Below are 16,567 nucleotides of genomic sequence, written 5' to 3'. Positions count from 1 at the left end.
TGTATAGACTACCGTCAGTTGAATAAGGTGACCATCAAGAACAAATATCCCCTTCCAAGGATAAATGATCTTTTCAATCAACTTTAGGATGCTTCTTGCTTTTCCCAGATTGACATCATATTAGGCTAACATCAGTTGAAAGTGAGGGAATGTGATATTCCAAAGACAACTTTTAGAATAAGGTATTGGCATTATGAATTTTTGGTTATGTCCTTTTGCTTGACAAATGCACTGGCAACATTCATGGACCTTATGAATAGAGTTTTCAAACTTTATTTAGATCTGTTTGTTATCATTTTCATTGATGACATACTAATTTATTCAAGAGTGAAGAAGATCATGCTAGTCATCTAAGAATTGTTCTTCAGACTTTGAGAGACAGAATTATATGCCAAGTTTTCCAAGTGTGAGTTTTGGCTTAAGTCCGTGACATTCTTAGGTCACATTGTTTCTAGTGAAGGGATTAGAGTTGATACTCAGAAAATTGAAGCAGTTTAGAGTTGGACTAGACCCTCATCTCCAATAGATATAAGGAGTTTCTTGGGCTTGGCTGGATATTATAGAATATTTATTAGGGGATTTTCCTCCATATCTTATCCTTTGACCAAGTTAACTGAGAAGATAGTCAAGTTTCAATGGTCTGAAACTTGTGAGAAAAACTTTCAGGAGTTGAAAAAAAGATTGAGGGAACTCAATCCTTCGTGGTATATTGTGATGTATCAAGAGTTGGATTGAGCTATGTGTTAATGCAAAATGGCAAGGTCATTGCTTGTGCTTCCAGACAGTTGAAAGTTCATGAGAAGAATTATTCAACTCATGACTTAAAATTGGCGGCAATAGTGTTTGCTTTGAAGATATGGCGTTACTATTTGTATGGTGTTCATGTGGATATATTCACTGATCACAAGATCCTCCAATATGTGTCCACTAAAGAGCTCAACCTCATAAATATAAGGTGGTTGGAAATACTCGAGGATTATGACATGACTATTCTTTACCACCCAGGCATGGCTAATGTGGTTGCTGATGCCTTAAGCAGGTTGTCCATGTGAAGTACTTCCCATGTTGAAGAAGAAAAGAGAGAGTTAGCAGAAGATTTGCACAGACTTGCATTTTTGGGAGTTAGACTTATGGATTTCACAGAAAGAGGCATAATGGTGACCAATGGGGATGAATTATCATTAGTGTCAGAGGTGAAAATTGAAGAAAGACCAAGACCCTATTTTGATTGATTTGAAGGCAAATGTCCATAACTAAAGAGTATCAACCTTTGAACAAGGGGGAGATGGTGTGCTGAAGTATCAAGGTAGATTATGTGTACGTAAGGTGGATGGACTCTAAGAGAAGATCTTGGAGGAGGCTCATAGATCCATATATTCTATTCATCCGGGTTCCATTATAATGTATCATGATTTGAGAGAGGTATATTGGTGGGAAGGCATGAAGAAAGATATTGTTGGGTTTGTTGCCAAGTGTTCAAATTGCGAGCAAGTGAAAGTGTAACACCAAAGGCCTCGAGGTTTAACTCAGAATATAGAACTTCCAAAATGGAAGTGGGAGACGATTAATATGGACTTCATCACACGCTTGACAAAATCTCGAAGGCAACATGATTCTATTTGGGTGATTGTCGACAGAATGACTAAGTCAGCCTATTTTTTGCCGATAAAGACTACCTATTCGACTAAGGATTATTCTAAGTTTACTATTCAAGAAGTGGTAAGACTTTATGGAGTTCCGGTCTCTATTATTTCAGATAGAGGTGAATAATTTACTGCACAATTTTGGAAATCCTTCCAGAAAGGTTTGGGTTCGAAGATAGATCTGAGTGCTGCTTTTCATCCTCAGACAGATGAAAAAACAGAGTGTACTATCCATACCTTAGAATATATGTTGAGAGCTTGTGTGGTCGACTTCAAGGGAAATTGGGATGATCATATACCTCTCATTGAGTTTGCTTACAACAATAGTTATCATTCAAGCATCCAAATGGCCCCATATGAAGCTCTTTATGGGAGGAGGTGCAGATCTCCAATTGGGTGGTTCGAAGTTGGAGAAGCAAGGCTAATAGGACCAAATTTAGTTGACCAAGCTATGGATAAGGTGAAAGTGATTAAAGAAAGGTTGAAGACGGCACAAATTTGCCAAAAGTCCTACACAGATGTTAGGAGAAGGACATTAGAGTTTGAGGTAGATGATTGGGTGTATCTTAAGGTTTCACCTACGAAAGGTGTTATGAGGTTTAGTAAGAAGGTGAAACTTTGTCCCCGATATATTGGACCTTATAGAATTTCCAATAGAGTGGGCAATGTGGCTTATGAGTTGGAACTACCGCAAGAGTTAGCGGCGGTTCATCCTGTAAATGCTTGGGTGATGCTTCATTCATAGTACCAACAGAGGATGTTGGGATTAAGGATAACCTATCCTATGAAGGAATTCAGGTTCAAATTTTGGATCGTCAAGTTCGTAAGTTGAAAACAAATGAAGTTGCTTCAGTCAAGGTCCTTTGGAGGAACCAATTCGTTGAAGAAACGACTTAGGAAGCTGAGTAGGATATGAAGAAGAGATATCCACATATATTTGAATCCGGAGAGAATGCATATCAAGGTACTAAATCCTCTTCTTAGCACTTTATAAGGTTATGTATAAGCATGTTATTACTTGCTTTTGTTTGTTGAGTGCTAAAATGGTGTTACTACCCTTAGCTTAGTGAACTAATTCTCATTCAAGGACGAATGTTTCCAAGGGGGAAATATTGTAACATCTCGTAATTAGAATTAACTAAGAATAAGCTAAGAATCTAAGAATAATCAAATTTGGAAATAAGTAAGGAAATCTGGAAAATTTTCAGATTTCAAGAGTGAGTTTTGGTCATTTCAAATGGCCATAGCTTCCATCTTAGAAGGAGTTTGGATGATTTATTTATATGTATGGAAAGCTCGTCGGAATATATTTCCAATGATACCAAGTTTGTGAAATATCGAGGTCGTATGAAGGAGACATGACTTTCGGAAGTTGGAATGTTGGGCAGAAGAAATTCCAAATCCGGATTTTAGTAAGGACAAAATTAACTTTTCACCCTATAAATTTCTAGTTCTTTATAGGGTTATTTAGGGGTAAAGACTAATTCTTAAATCAGTTTTTACAAGTTTTGAAACACTTAGGGCTTGGGAGAAAAAGAGAGACGAAGAGAAGAACAGAATCATCCAACAAACGTCAAGAACGTTGCGTAGATTTTGTCGGAGGTGATCCCTATCAAGGTATGTGAGATCCTTAGATGTTGGATTATTTCACCCACCCTACAATCACCCACCCTCCAACTTGATTCATTACAATAATTTAGATATATTGGAAAGTAAATCTAGAAGTTTTTGATGAAAAGTTTGAAGTTCTTGTCGGTTGATTTATAGTTGATCTCTAGTAGTTTTATTTCATGTTTCTGAGCTATTTTTGGATCTAAAATGTTGGGTAACGAAGAGTTTAGGGATCCTAAGTGATTGGGGTGGGATCCATGGGAGTTTAAAAGAGTTAGAAGTGAAAATCCGAGAAGAGAATTCAAAAATTGCGTCAGACAAGCCCTGGGACGCCATACTTGCCAGAACCCCTCAGGGAAGCCTCTTCCTGACAGGGCTTGGCGCGCCACACAAGCTAGAGTGCCAAGGGGCTGCCTCTGTCCATCAAGCTTTGGCGCCCCGCGCCTCTTTGAGCGCCACGACCCTATGGAGACCCCATTCTTTCCCTATCTTTCCGTACGAGTTCCTAAATGATGTACCTGTCATTCCTATTTGATTCCAATACCCTAAAGTACATACAAACATCATGAAATCATCCATAAACATGATATCATAATCCTTGAATCCATAATCCAATTCAAGGAAAGTTAAAATTAGGGTCAAGGAAAGTCAAGAGTCAAGTCTAAAGTTAAGAAGTAAGTTAAAGTTAAGTTCTTAAAGGTTTTCAAGATTCTTACTTAAACATTTTAACTTTGTTTTAGGACTCAAGTTTCAAGTCAACAAAGGTTAAAGAGTTGAGTTAAATTCTCAAAATCTATAAGGGAACTAAGTATTCCCTTAGAGTTAAGTTTCAAGTAAGCAAAGAGTATCAAGTTGAGTTCATTTCTCAAGAGTTATAAGGGAACTAAGTAGTCTCTTAGAGCTTAAAATAAAATGTTTTCAAACTTTTGAGAAAGAAAGTAATCTAGACTCCCACAGAGCCTATGGCTACTTTTAATAGAAGAAAGAGGAAACTATGATTTTTAAGAGAGCTCTTTAAAAGCTAAGTTTTGAACATTAAGCCATCATGGGTAGAAAAGGGTCTTACTTTTTAGATGAACCCTCTTCATAGTTTACTAGTGGATCCATTAGTCAATTCAGGTCCTATGTTCGTGCAAAGTTAGGATGGCCGCGCAACGTGGACTGAGTAACGCTTTATCATCACTATAGCTCTTAAAAATGATGATTATCGGTTAGAGAAGCTCCCGTAGAAGTAGTGTATTTTCATATATATATCAGTTATTTGTATTTTTATATACATATCACATATTATTTGTATACTTGTATACATTCAAAGTTTACAACATGCTTTTAGTCAGTATTTATTTATATTGCAATCACTTTTAAACTGCATATATTGAATAAAAGTAAGTAAATCATGAGTTGAGCAGAGCCAAGTTAAGTGTTCTTTCTTACTCCTTTTAAAGCCTAAGTGTTGTTTATCTCTCTAACTCGCATACATGTACATTCAATATACTAATTCAAGTTGGACTGTATAATTTCATGATGCAGACACAGGTAACCAAAACCAACACACAACACACTGTTGATCCCGTTGAGCACTCCACAGTCACTTGGTGAGCCTCCTTGCATTTAGGAGGACATCTCTTTTATTTCTTTTCTAGCTTAGTCCATTAGGATGTTGTGGAGTCTTTCCCAACATCCCTCTTTAGTCAGTTTAGAGGCTTTATAGACCGTAAATAGTTCAGTTTGGGTTAATTTTCTTATTTAGACTCAAATGCCATTTTGGCCAAATAAATTTATGAAGTATTTGTTTATAAATATGCTTATTTCTTGATTAAGTTGAGTTTAGTATTTCGCTGAGTTAAGTAAGCTAGGACAAGGATTCACTTGGGGGCTAGAAATGATCTCCGGGTGCCGGCCATGTCCAGGGTATAGGCCAGGGCGTGACAAACAACCCAATTTCTGATAGATATATCTCCTTCATACGATATCGAACATGTGAAAACTCGGCAGCGTTGAAAAGATATATCCAAGGTATTTCCAACCATATCAAGAAATACCTCTAAATCATCCTGAACTAGAAGTTATGACTGTATGAAAATGACTAAAACTCACTTTCTTAACTTAAACAATTTCCCAGATTTTTCCTTTTCTTTCCATAAAGAATATTTTTAGTTTCTTAGCTTATTCCTAGCTATTTCAAATTGTGAGATGTTACAATGACCCAATCCCTTAACCTCTTGGTGCGATTGGAAGTATATTCATCGTCTTATTCTTTTGGTGCTATAAAACTTAAATTCATCGTCTTACCCACAATGAGGCTCAACCTCAAGCCTTCAAAATAATTACAATTTTATCACTTTTGATGATCGTTTATATAATTGTACATTATAATTACTCATAAAATTGAGATTATTGATTTATTATAATCAACATTAGTAGTTAATAGATATTGTTTAATAGATTGCATACCTCATATAAAGATTGAAAACATATCTTTCATTAAATTATGCTCATTAATTTTAAAAATAAATTAAGGAATTCTCTTCTCAATCGGTTAAATAAAACGTATAAGTGTGTATAATTTTAAAAATAAATTAAGGAATTCTCTTCTCAATCAGTTAAATAAAACGTATAAGTGTGTCTCTAAAATTTCAGGCATAGATTTGGGGGGGGGGGGTGGACATTTAAATATTTTCCCTTTAAAATATAAAATAAAACAAGCATTGTTTATTTTTGGAATATTTTTTTTGGGATATGAATTCTTGTAAATTATTTTAGATGAATATTTTTTTTGTATGAATCTGTACGAAGTGAAGTAGTGAACAATGAATTCTGTTTGAAAATACTATATCATTTACGATTAGCGTGTTATATACTAATTTCATAAATCTAAAATTTAAAAAATTGCTAAAGTAAATCAAGTTTATGTTGATTTGTAAAGAAATGGAGAAAGAACTTGATTGTCATTCATGTGGAACCCTAATTATTCAAGTCGGTTAGGGAAAAATATCTTGTATTCATTTTAGAAAAAAAAAGAGAGAATCTATAATCTATTACAACTGAAAGAAGCAAAGCAATATATATAGATTACCTACAATATATACATATGAACTAACTACTATGATTGTGGGCCGGATTGGATCATGGGCCGTTATCAATTGGGTTGTATATGCCAACACCCTCCCTCAAGCTGGAGGGTGACAAAACACCCAGCTTGGACAGATGAAATTGATGTTGGACACCCGAGAGATTCTTAGTGAGAATGTCGGCAAGCTGAGAACTAGTATGAATATAGTGTAGAGAAATTAGACCCGTATCAAGCTTTTCCCGGACGAAATGGCAATCGAATTCAATGTGTTTCGTGCATTAGTGAGCAATGGGATTCTTGGCAATGCTAATGGCGGATTGACTGTCACAATGAATGGGAACAAGTGAAGACACGAGAGCACCCAAATCTGCAAGCAAACGGACCATTCAAGTTATTTCAGCCACAATCTTTTTTAAAGCTCTGTATTCAGCCTTCGCAGAGGATAAAGAGACAGTGGTTTGTTTCTTAGACTTCCACGAAATGGGAACGCCACCCATAGTAATATAAAAACCAGTAACAGACTTTCAAGATGCAGGACAAGCAGCTTAGTCCGAATCGGAGTAAGCTTTAAGAGTAAAATCCAAAGAGTTATTAACAAAATGCCCCTATCAGGCTCCTTGGCAAGATACTGTAAAACATGTAAACCAGCATGAAGATGAGCATAAGGTGGAGCATTCAAAATTGACTGAGATGTTGAACAATAAAAGAAATATCTTGTCTCGTATGTCGAAGAAAATTTAGTTTCCCAACAAGTCGCCTATAAATGGAAGGATCAGGTAATAAATCGCCAGAGTCAGGAGATAACTTATTGTTAAGTTCAAGCGTAGCATTGATTGAAGATAAAGATGAACAATGAAACTCAGCGAGGAGATCCTTTGTGTATTTGTGTTGGTGAAGAATGACACCCTAAGAAACTTTAGACACCTCAAAATCCAAAAAATAGTGGATGTCACCGGGATCTTTGATCATGAACTGTGAATCCAGAAATTACTTGAGAGAGTTTAATTCAGGCACATCGTTCCCAACAAGTAAGATATCATCAACATAAACCACAATGATAACAATGGAATGGCCAGCAACCTTAGTGAACAAAGAATAATCATTGTGACTAGATGAAAAACCTCTGGATATCAAGGCACTAGATAGTTTGGTAAACCACTAGCGAGATGCCTGCTTGAGATCATATAAATACTTTTTGAGTCGACAAACAAGAGGGAAGGGGAAGAAGATGAAGAAGTAACAGTGAGGCTAAGGGGAATTTTCATGTAAACTTTTTCATCAATATCCCCATGTAAAAATGCATTATTTACGTCAAGTTGGTAGACAATCCACGAAAACTTGGTAGCAAGGGCAAGAAGGCCTTTGATGGTGGTAAACTTCACCACATGAGAAAAAGTCTCTATATAATCCAACCTAGCCTTCTGAGTATCCTCTCGAATAACAAGCCTAGCTTTGTAACGTTAAATGCTGTTGTCAGACTTCTTTTTTTATCTTATACATCCACTTACAAGAGATAACTTTCTTTTGAAGAGGTAGTGTTACGATATCCCATGTTCGATTTGCCTCAAGGGCTGGGAATTCCTGTAACATGGCATTATGCCAAGCAGGATTGGACGCAACTTGATGATAAAATATAGTTTCCTATAGACATGCTTCAAAGTACTGAATGGAGAAAGCGGAAGGAATAGAATAACAAATATAATTGCGAAGGTGAGAAGGAGTAGAGACCTGTCTAATAGACCTTCGTGGATATGGTGCAGATGAAGAGGAAACAATAGGAGGAAGAGAAGAAGAAATGGGTGAAAGATCATAATAGTGAGAAGAAGGGGTCGTCGAAGGAGAAAAAAATTGTGAAGGAGAAGAGGTGGAAGGAAAATGTGTTCAACAAATGAAACATCTCTATAATAGAAAATGGAATTGGACTTGAGATTGAGAAATTTGTATGCCTTCTTACCAAAAGCATATCCCAAAAATATAGAAGGGATGACTCTAGATTTGAGCTTGTCTCGGAGAGGGAGTGGAACAGTAGCATGTGATAGACAACCAAAAGATTGCAAATGAGCATAAGAGGGAGCGTGACCATACAAAACTTCATAGGGTGATTTATGAGAGAGAATTTGGAGAGGAACCTATTAATTAAGTAGGTAGCAGTAAGAACACATTCCCCCAATACTTGGTAGGAAGTTTGGATTCAAAAAGAAGAGCCCGAGAAGTTTCTAAAAGGTGTTTGTGTTTTCGTTTGACCACTCCATTTTGTTGAGGAGTGTGAGGGCATGAAGTTTGATGGAAGATGCCAAGAGAAGAAAGGTACTGAGCATGAGCCGAGGCAGAGCCTAATTCGAAAGCATTATCTGTCCAAATAGTTTGAACATAAGTCTGAAATTGAGTAGAAACCATGGCAATGAAAGCTTTGATGACAGTAAAAACATTGCCTTTACAAGATAGGATATGAGTCCATGTCATTCGACTCTTATCATCCACAAAAGTTAGAAAGTAATGAAAACCATTTTACGTAGAAGTGTGATAAGGACCCCAAAGATCAATATGAACAAGCTGAAAAATGGAAGTGGAATGTGTTGATCTTTCAGGGAAAGGCAAGCGTTGTTGGCGAGCCATTGGACAAATAGGGCAATTGAAAGATTGTTTAGGGGAAAATTTGCATGAAATATGAGGAATAGAAATCATTTTAACAAAAGGTAAATGACCCATTGCTAAAGTAGTACAACCATCACATGATGAATCAAATTCAACATAAAGAACTGCAGTAATAGAGGGAATACGCAGAATGTAGAGGTCAGGTTCAAGCTTACCAATAACCAGTGGGCTCTTCAGAGAAGGGCCCTACATATAACATGTTGAATTAGTAAAGGGAACAGAAGAATTAAGCTGCGTAAGAAGTTAATGAATAGAAATTAGGTTATAATGGAAAGAACACACCAACAACACGTTGTGTAAGGTAATATTAGAGAAAAGAAACAGAGAACCAAAGAAAGTTACTCGCACTTTGTAACCATTAGGCAAGGTGAACAGACACGGGGAAAGTAAATGTTGAATGTTATGTAAGAGATGCTTGTGGGGGGTCATGTAATTTGTGGCTCCAGAATCTAAAATCGAAGAACTAAAATCCTCAACTGAAGCATGACAAACAGTGTGACCAGAAGATTTATAACCAGGAATTGAGTGCCAACTTGCAAAAATTGGCATGAGCATGTGAGGATGATCCTGCACTTGAGGTAGAGATCTGAACATTATGGAAGAGCTTCATGATATGATCATATTGTTCCTTAGAAAAACCACGTGAAGGTGGATCAACCGGAGAAGAATCAAGTGAGGAAGAATCGGGAGGATTCTCCACTTGAGTACATGTAGCAATCCGTTTACCCTTGGTGAACTTAAACTCAGGTGGGAAGCCATGAAGTATAAAACACTTATCAATAGTATGACCAGTCTTTTTGCAATATTTGCAGACATAATCATTTCGTTTGGTATCAAAGTTCACCATCTGATTGAAAGATCTGTTAGTAGATGGAGGAGCCCTGGAATTAGAACTGGAGCTTGCAGAACATGATACCGAATCAGGGGAGAAAATAAGAGAATTAGAATGAACTTCCTTCTGTTTTCATCCCTAATCAGAATAGAGTATGCCTTTTCAACAGAAGGAACAAGTACCATCATAAGAATGCTACTACGAACAGTGGAATAAGAGTCATTCAAACTAGAAAGAAACTATATCAATCTATGTATCTCATTAGACTCGTGCATAGCTCCACAAGTGCATGGATTACCAATAGACAAAGAATGTAGTTCATCCCAGTATCCTTTGAGCTTAGTGTAATAATGAAAAATGTCGAAAGATCCTTGAGCAGTTGATGAGATGGCTCTTTGAATACTATAATATTGAGAAGTGTTAGCAACACCATATCTGTCTACCAAATTATTCCAGGCTTTCTTCACAGTTCGATAGTAGAGAACGGTCTTAGCAATGTCTTTAGAAAGGGCATTCAATATGTTAGATTTCACCATATTGTTACATCTTTGCCAATGGCGAAAAAATTGTGAATTAGAATTAGGTTCAGGAAAACTACCATCGATGATCTGAATTTTGTTGTTTGCAGAAAGAAAAATAAGCATCCCTTGTTTCCACTCTCCGAAACCTATTCCATTGAAAGGAATTGTTACTAGTAAAGTTCCAGGAGTATCATATGGATGTAGATATAATGGATGAAACAGATCAATGACCTCAGATCAAGTATTGTTAACCTCAGATTGTGTATCAGTAGGCATCTTGAAGTAATGAATTAAGAGAAATCAAATGTCACCAGATGTGTAAAAGCAGAAGTAAACTAGAGAAAAAACTCTAAGCAGCAATGGCGGAAGAACAAAACTTTGATCTCTAGCTCGTCGAAGCAGAAAAGAACGCTAAAACAATAACCAGCAGCAAATAGAAATACACCGATGAAATATGTAAAAACAAAACGATGCGAACTACCAGGTTTTGCTCTGATACCATGTTAATTTGTAAAGAAATGGTGAAAGAACTTGAATGTCATTTATGGCGAACCCTAATTCTTCAAGTTGGTGAGAGAAAAATATCTTGTATTCATTTTTAAAAAAATGAGAGAATCTATAATCTGTTACAACTGAAAGAAGCAAAACAATATATATAGATTACCTACAATATATACATACGAACTAACTACTATGATTGTGGGCCGGTATCAATTTGGCCATATATGCCAACAGTTTATGACTTTGTATATAATCTTCATATTGTTGGGGTATCAAGTTTCATACATATTTCATACAGTAAAATATGTGTGCATATCAAACTAAACTTACTAATTGATATTAATTTTTATACATTTTTTAAGCACTAATAAAAGATATAATTCACAAATAAGTTGAGCGTATCATATTTCATACAGTAAAATGTTTATACGCATTAAACTTAACTTACTAATTGATACTATTATTTTTAAATATTTTTTAAACATCAAAAACTGTAAAATGTTTATACATACTAAACTAAATTTTACTAATTGATACATATTTTTATACACTTTCTAAACATCAATAAAAAATATAATAGTCCACGAATTTATTGGGATATCAAATTTCATTTCTATTTCATACGATAAAATACTAATTAATCGATACCAATTTTTATATACTTTCTAAACATCAATATTTTATTTTACAAAATCATATTACATGCGTATTGTATCGATATTATAAACACATTAGCTACACATTCTATACAATTAATGTTCGGATACTTTTCAAATAATATAGAGTATATATTTACTATCATAACAGATTTTTCAATTCAGCAATTAATTGTTTACTCATTGTATTAATATGGTGTATAAACTGATCATAAAATATGATAAATCATATCTAACCAATTGAAAGCGGATTTTATACTGTGTAACGAGGAACGAGAAACCTAATTTGATACAGAATACAGACATCAAATTAAAATAAGAAGAATATATATTGGGTCTAATAGCTAATAGTGTAATCTCCCGTTTTGTATAAAATTAGTATATAATCATACATATTTTTTTTTAAAAAAATAATAAATATTAGTAGCTACTACTTCAAAGTTCAAATCCACCAACAATTTTAATGACTCACAAATATGTTGCTTTATCAACTTTCCTGAGTTTTTAAATGAAATGTTTATACAAAATTCAATAATAATATATTAAATCAGAACATACAAATTTTGTAAAATAAAAATAAATATAAAAAATGAACAAGATGAATTTTTCATATGGAAGCTGCAAGTAAAATATATGAAGTATTTTATTTATTTCAAAAGAATTTATATTTTTTAAGATAAATTATTTTAAGGTGTAATTGAGAAGAATTGCGTTGCTTGGAGAAATGACAACTTGTCCGGTTGTTTCTCTTGAAACAATTTTGACACTTGTCAAAATTGGAGCTCACCTTTTGACATATAAATAAGCTTTAACTTTCACTCTAAAAATATACAATTCACACATCTTTGTTTTGTTGTTTCTCTCACTCTCTCGTTGTCTCCGCTATTCTTTATCCTCTTCTAATTTAATTAGTAATTTCTATTAATTTTATAATAACTTGCTGAATTTTGTACCCTCTATTTAAGATAAAAAAGTACTTGTTTAATTTGGGAAAAACATTTCACATCATTAAAATAGTTTCTTAGGATAGTGCCTAACACGACTCAAATATTAATTTTATACACTAATATTATTTTCTATCATTGTAGTGATTTTCACCCTATTATTTTATTAAATAATAAGTTATTTTGATATTATTATTGTAAAATTTGAAATTATTTGCCCAACAATTTAAGAAACTATGACATATAATACTACTCTTGAAATTATTTCTAATACTTCAAATGTTGGTACTAGCTACCCCAGTTTCAGTTGTATTACCTTATGATAAATCATTTTTGAATGTGTCAAATATTGAAATCTTTACTAATGAAAATTTTAAAAAAATGACAAGAGCGTATATTTTAATTGCTTGATTTCACGGAGTTGCACATGCTTTAATACATCCTCAACCAAGTGTAGACGTTGACAACCAAATTCTGGAATCATGGCAATACGCCAATAATGTATGTCATCATACTATATTGCAAAATATTTCTAACGAATTGTTTGATGTTTATTTTAGTTGCAAGGAAGCAAAAGCTATTTGGGAAGCCTTAATTAAGAAATTCACTGCTGAAGATGTTACCAAACAAAAAATTGTAGTTGAAAAATATTATCAATGACAAATGAGTGACGTGAAAGAGATGAAATTCAAATTAATGAGTATAAAAAATTGCTTGAAGACTTGAAGGCTTAAGGAATTTCTGAATTGAATTTTTTTTCTGCTGGAGTGTTGATTAAAAAATTGCCTGAATCGTGGAATGATTATAAAAATAACTTAAAACATAAGCAAACAAATTTAACTATTGAGGAGACAATGGCTCATATTTTAATTGAAGATACTAACAGGAAAGAGTCATTTAAGGCTAAATAACTAGCTCTCAAGACAAATTTAGTGCAAGGACAAATCAACAAAAATAACAGGTATGTTAATAAGTCTCAATGTTACAGGCCTAATAATCCCAACTTTGAAAAAAGAAAAAGTTGTTGTTTTACTTGTGGAAAACCAGGTCATTATGCAGCTACGTGTAAAAGAAAAGTTAGAAATGACAGTGAAAAATGTTATCTTCTTAAAACTAATTTAGTTGAAGGAGATGAAATTATTGTAGCTTTCATTTCTTAGGTGAATCTTATGGCACATGTAAAAGAATGAGCAGTAGATTCTAGGGCTACTCGGCACATTTGTGCAAACCGAGAAGCATATGCCTCCTATATACCAATAAGAGATGACAGTGAGGTAATTTACCTTGGAGACTCAAGAACTGCTAAAGTCTTGGATAAGGGTAAAGTGCTTCTGAAGCTCACTTCAGGAAAAACTTCAGCCCTTATGAATGTGCTACATGTTCCTAAAATACGAGCAAATCTGATTTCTTAGCATTTCTAAATAAAGCTGGAATCAAAGTGATATTTGAATATGATAAGATTATATTAACAAAAAGTAATGTGTTTATGAGAAAAAACTATTGTAATAAGGGACTCTTTGTACTTAATATTTTTAATAACAATGCATCTACTTCTGCTTACGTGGTTGAGCCTATTTCCTTGTGGCATGCTACACAAGGACATGTTAATGTCTCATATATTAAGTACATGCAGTCTCTTGATTTAATATCTGATTTAGACTCGAACAATTTTGATAAATGTGAAATATGTGTTGAAGCTTGTTGACACCCAATTTTGACCGACCTTTGACCCTTTTTAGGAATACTATTAGATTAAATACGTATTTTAAACTTTAAAGTTTTTAGTCGACTTTGCTTGAAAATTATATATTTTTTAGTATGTTCTACTTTATAAAATTATTGTATATATTTTTAAAATATTTTAAAATTATTAACGAATTTCAAATGTTTCAAAGTTAAATGATTTTTACACTTTCCTTAAAATTATTTAAATTCTAGCCTATTCTATTCTAAAATCTTCCAATTCTAGCCACTTGAATTAGAGTTTTATTACAATCATAGCCACTATTTCATTTCAATTCTAACCACTTTAATTGCAATTTTAGCCATTCTATATCTTTGCTAATCTAATTTCAAAACTTCATCTTTTGATCTCATCCGTGCATCCTAAAAAATAAATCCTAGATCGAATCCTAACCCTTCATCGCTATCTAATCTAATGGTTGTGATTAACTCTCTAATTCTCTCAACACCAAATGACCAAAACCTAAACATACCCTCTCTTCTCCCCCCTCTCTCCAAGCCGCCAGCCCTCTCCCTCTCCTCTCCAATTTTCCGGCGAACAGAGGTGACGACGCCCCACTCTCTCTTCCCAGCCGTCGTCCCTCTCTCCAGCCGCCACCCCCCTCTTCTTCCTCTCTCCATCTTTCTACCTTTCCCGTCTCCTCCCCTCCTTCGTCCCTCTTCTCCCTTCCCGTCTCTTCTCTCACCCTCTCCTTCCCCTTCCCTCTCCTTCGCTCCCTCTCTTTCTTCGCAGGTACTGTAGCAGTCGCAGGTTCCATCGGCGTCAACCAGCGACAGTCATCAGACGAGCGGCGACCGGCAGGGACAGCAGCAGCCCCCTACGCCGACGTCTCTCCTCTCGTCCCCTCTTCTTCTCCTTTTCTCCTCATCTGACCAGCAGCATGCGAGAAAAACCAGCAGCAGCCGGCAACGCTAGAAGAACCTCCAATCAGTAGCCGGCGCTGCTTCATCTCCTCCAGTCGCTGCTCCGAGCGGTGAGTTCCAGCAACCTGCAGCAGCTGGACACCAGCGCAGCAGCTCCGAGCAGAGAGCCACCGCGAGGACAACTATCCAGACAGTAGCTCCAGCGCCTCCCGCCAGCAAGAAGTCCACTCGTCCCCTCCCTTTTCCGCCGAAACAACAAACAGAAACTCCGGCTCTGGTCAGCAATGACATGAAATTCAAACTTAGTGTTTGAGAAATGGCGGATCTGGACAGATCCGTCCAGGTTTGTTCTAGTTAAAATTATTATTCATCTCTTAATACTCTTAGTTGTTGGTCATCGGCATGCTCTTGATTTCTATATAATGTATTTTCTATGCATATATACTTTATATGAGATTAACTAATGCCTTGAATGCATCCTAGAAGGAACTAAGTTGCTACCCGTATGATGTTAAACATGTTTTGTTGTAATTAGCTGATGTGTGAATATTCTCATATCTCTATTATTGGTTTCTCTGTAATTTGCTAATCTGTAGAAAGCATTAGTATGTTCTTAGTACGGAGTTGCTGACCATTGCTTTTAAATCGATTACCCTCCTAAAACTAATATGATGTCAATTTGTTCCCCAACTTGAGCTAATTAAGTGGTGCCTATGGATTTGTTCTTGATGTGGTAATTTAGATTACATTTCTTAAATTACTTATCAACTTGCTAATTTGCATGATCCATTTTGTTGAATTCGCGCAGCTGATGCAGTAATATGCAACATGTCCGTAGTAATGGTTTCATATTTGAAGTTCAAGTTGAAGATTAATTGAAGAAGGATTTGTTTATTTGTTTGAATGTACATATATATATATTTTTATTTTTTCCGCTATTTTATTTATTTGAATGATGTAACAATTGTAACCCTAAAGATCATATAATAAAGTTATTTGGGGGTCGTCTAGGGGAGGGGGATTTATATGCTTACTTGCTCATTATTTTTTAGAAATCATGCCTATAGGTTTGTCTTTAACCACCTAGATTTGATATTTGTAGGTGTTATAATCTAATCAATTTTCAATTTGCTTGACGTTTTTGTTAACAAGTCTTAAAAAATAAGAACTAGAATCCATTAATTTTTAAATGTTAAAATCAAATCCTAATAAATCTAGTAGGTTGTTAGATGTTAAAATATTAAATTCTCATTTGTCTTATCATGTAGAAACCATGTCTAAGGTTTAATTTGTTCATACCATTTACAAATTATGCATATATGTGTTACTTTTTGAAACACCTAGAAATCATGTCTATAGGCTTGTAAATAAACTTTTAACATATCCATAAAAATGAAGATTTTCTGCATTCCTTGCAATATTTTCTTAAATTTTAATGATACTAAATCATTTCATGCATTTAACAAAATATTTGGCTTCGTCTTAAAACCTTTGCATTTAATAAATTTACCGCCTTAATGTTCT

The 16,567-nt window shown here is 34.8% G+C and overlaps 1 long non-coding RNA gene across 1 annotated transcript; it reads left to right on the top strand.

The window, feature by feature from the left end:
* Positions 1 to 14,514: 14,514 nt before the first annotated feature.
* LOC138337227 (uncharacterized) lies at positions 14,515 to 16,179 on the top strand. The gene is made up of 2 exons (XR_011210747.1): positions 14,515 to 15,386; positions 15,852 to 16,179. It is a non-coding gene; the product is annotated as an uncharacterized lncRNA (long non-coding RNA).
* Positions 16,180 to 16,567: the final 388 nt, after the last annotated feature.

The sequence above is a fragment of the Solanum lycopersicum genome, chromosome 7 (genome assembly GCF_036512215.1).
Source record: "Solanum lycopersicum chromosome 7, SLM_r2.1".
Lineage (NCBI taxonomy): Eukaryota > Viridiplantae > Streptophyta > Magnoliopsida > Solanales > Solanaceae > Solanum > Solanum lycopersicum.
This window is presented reverse-complemented; position numbering and strand designations above follow the sequence as displayed.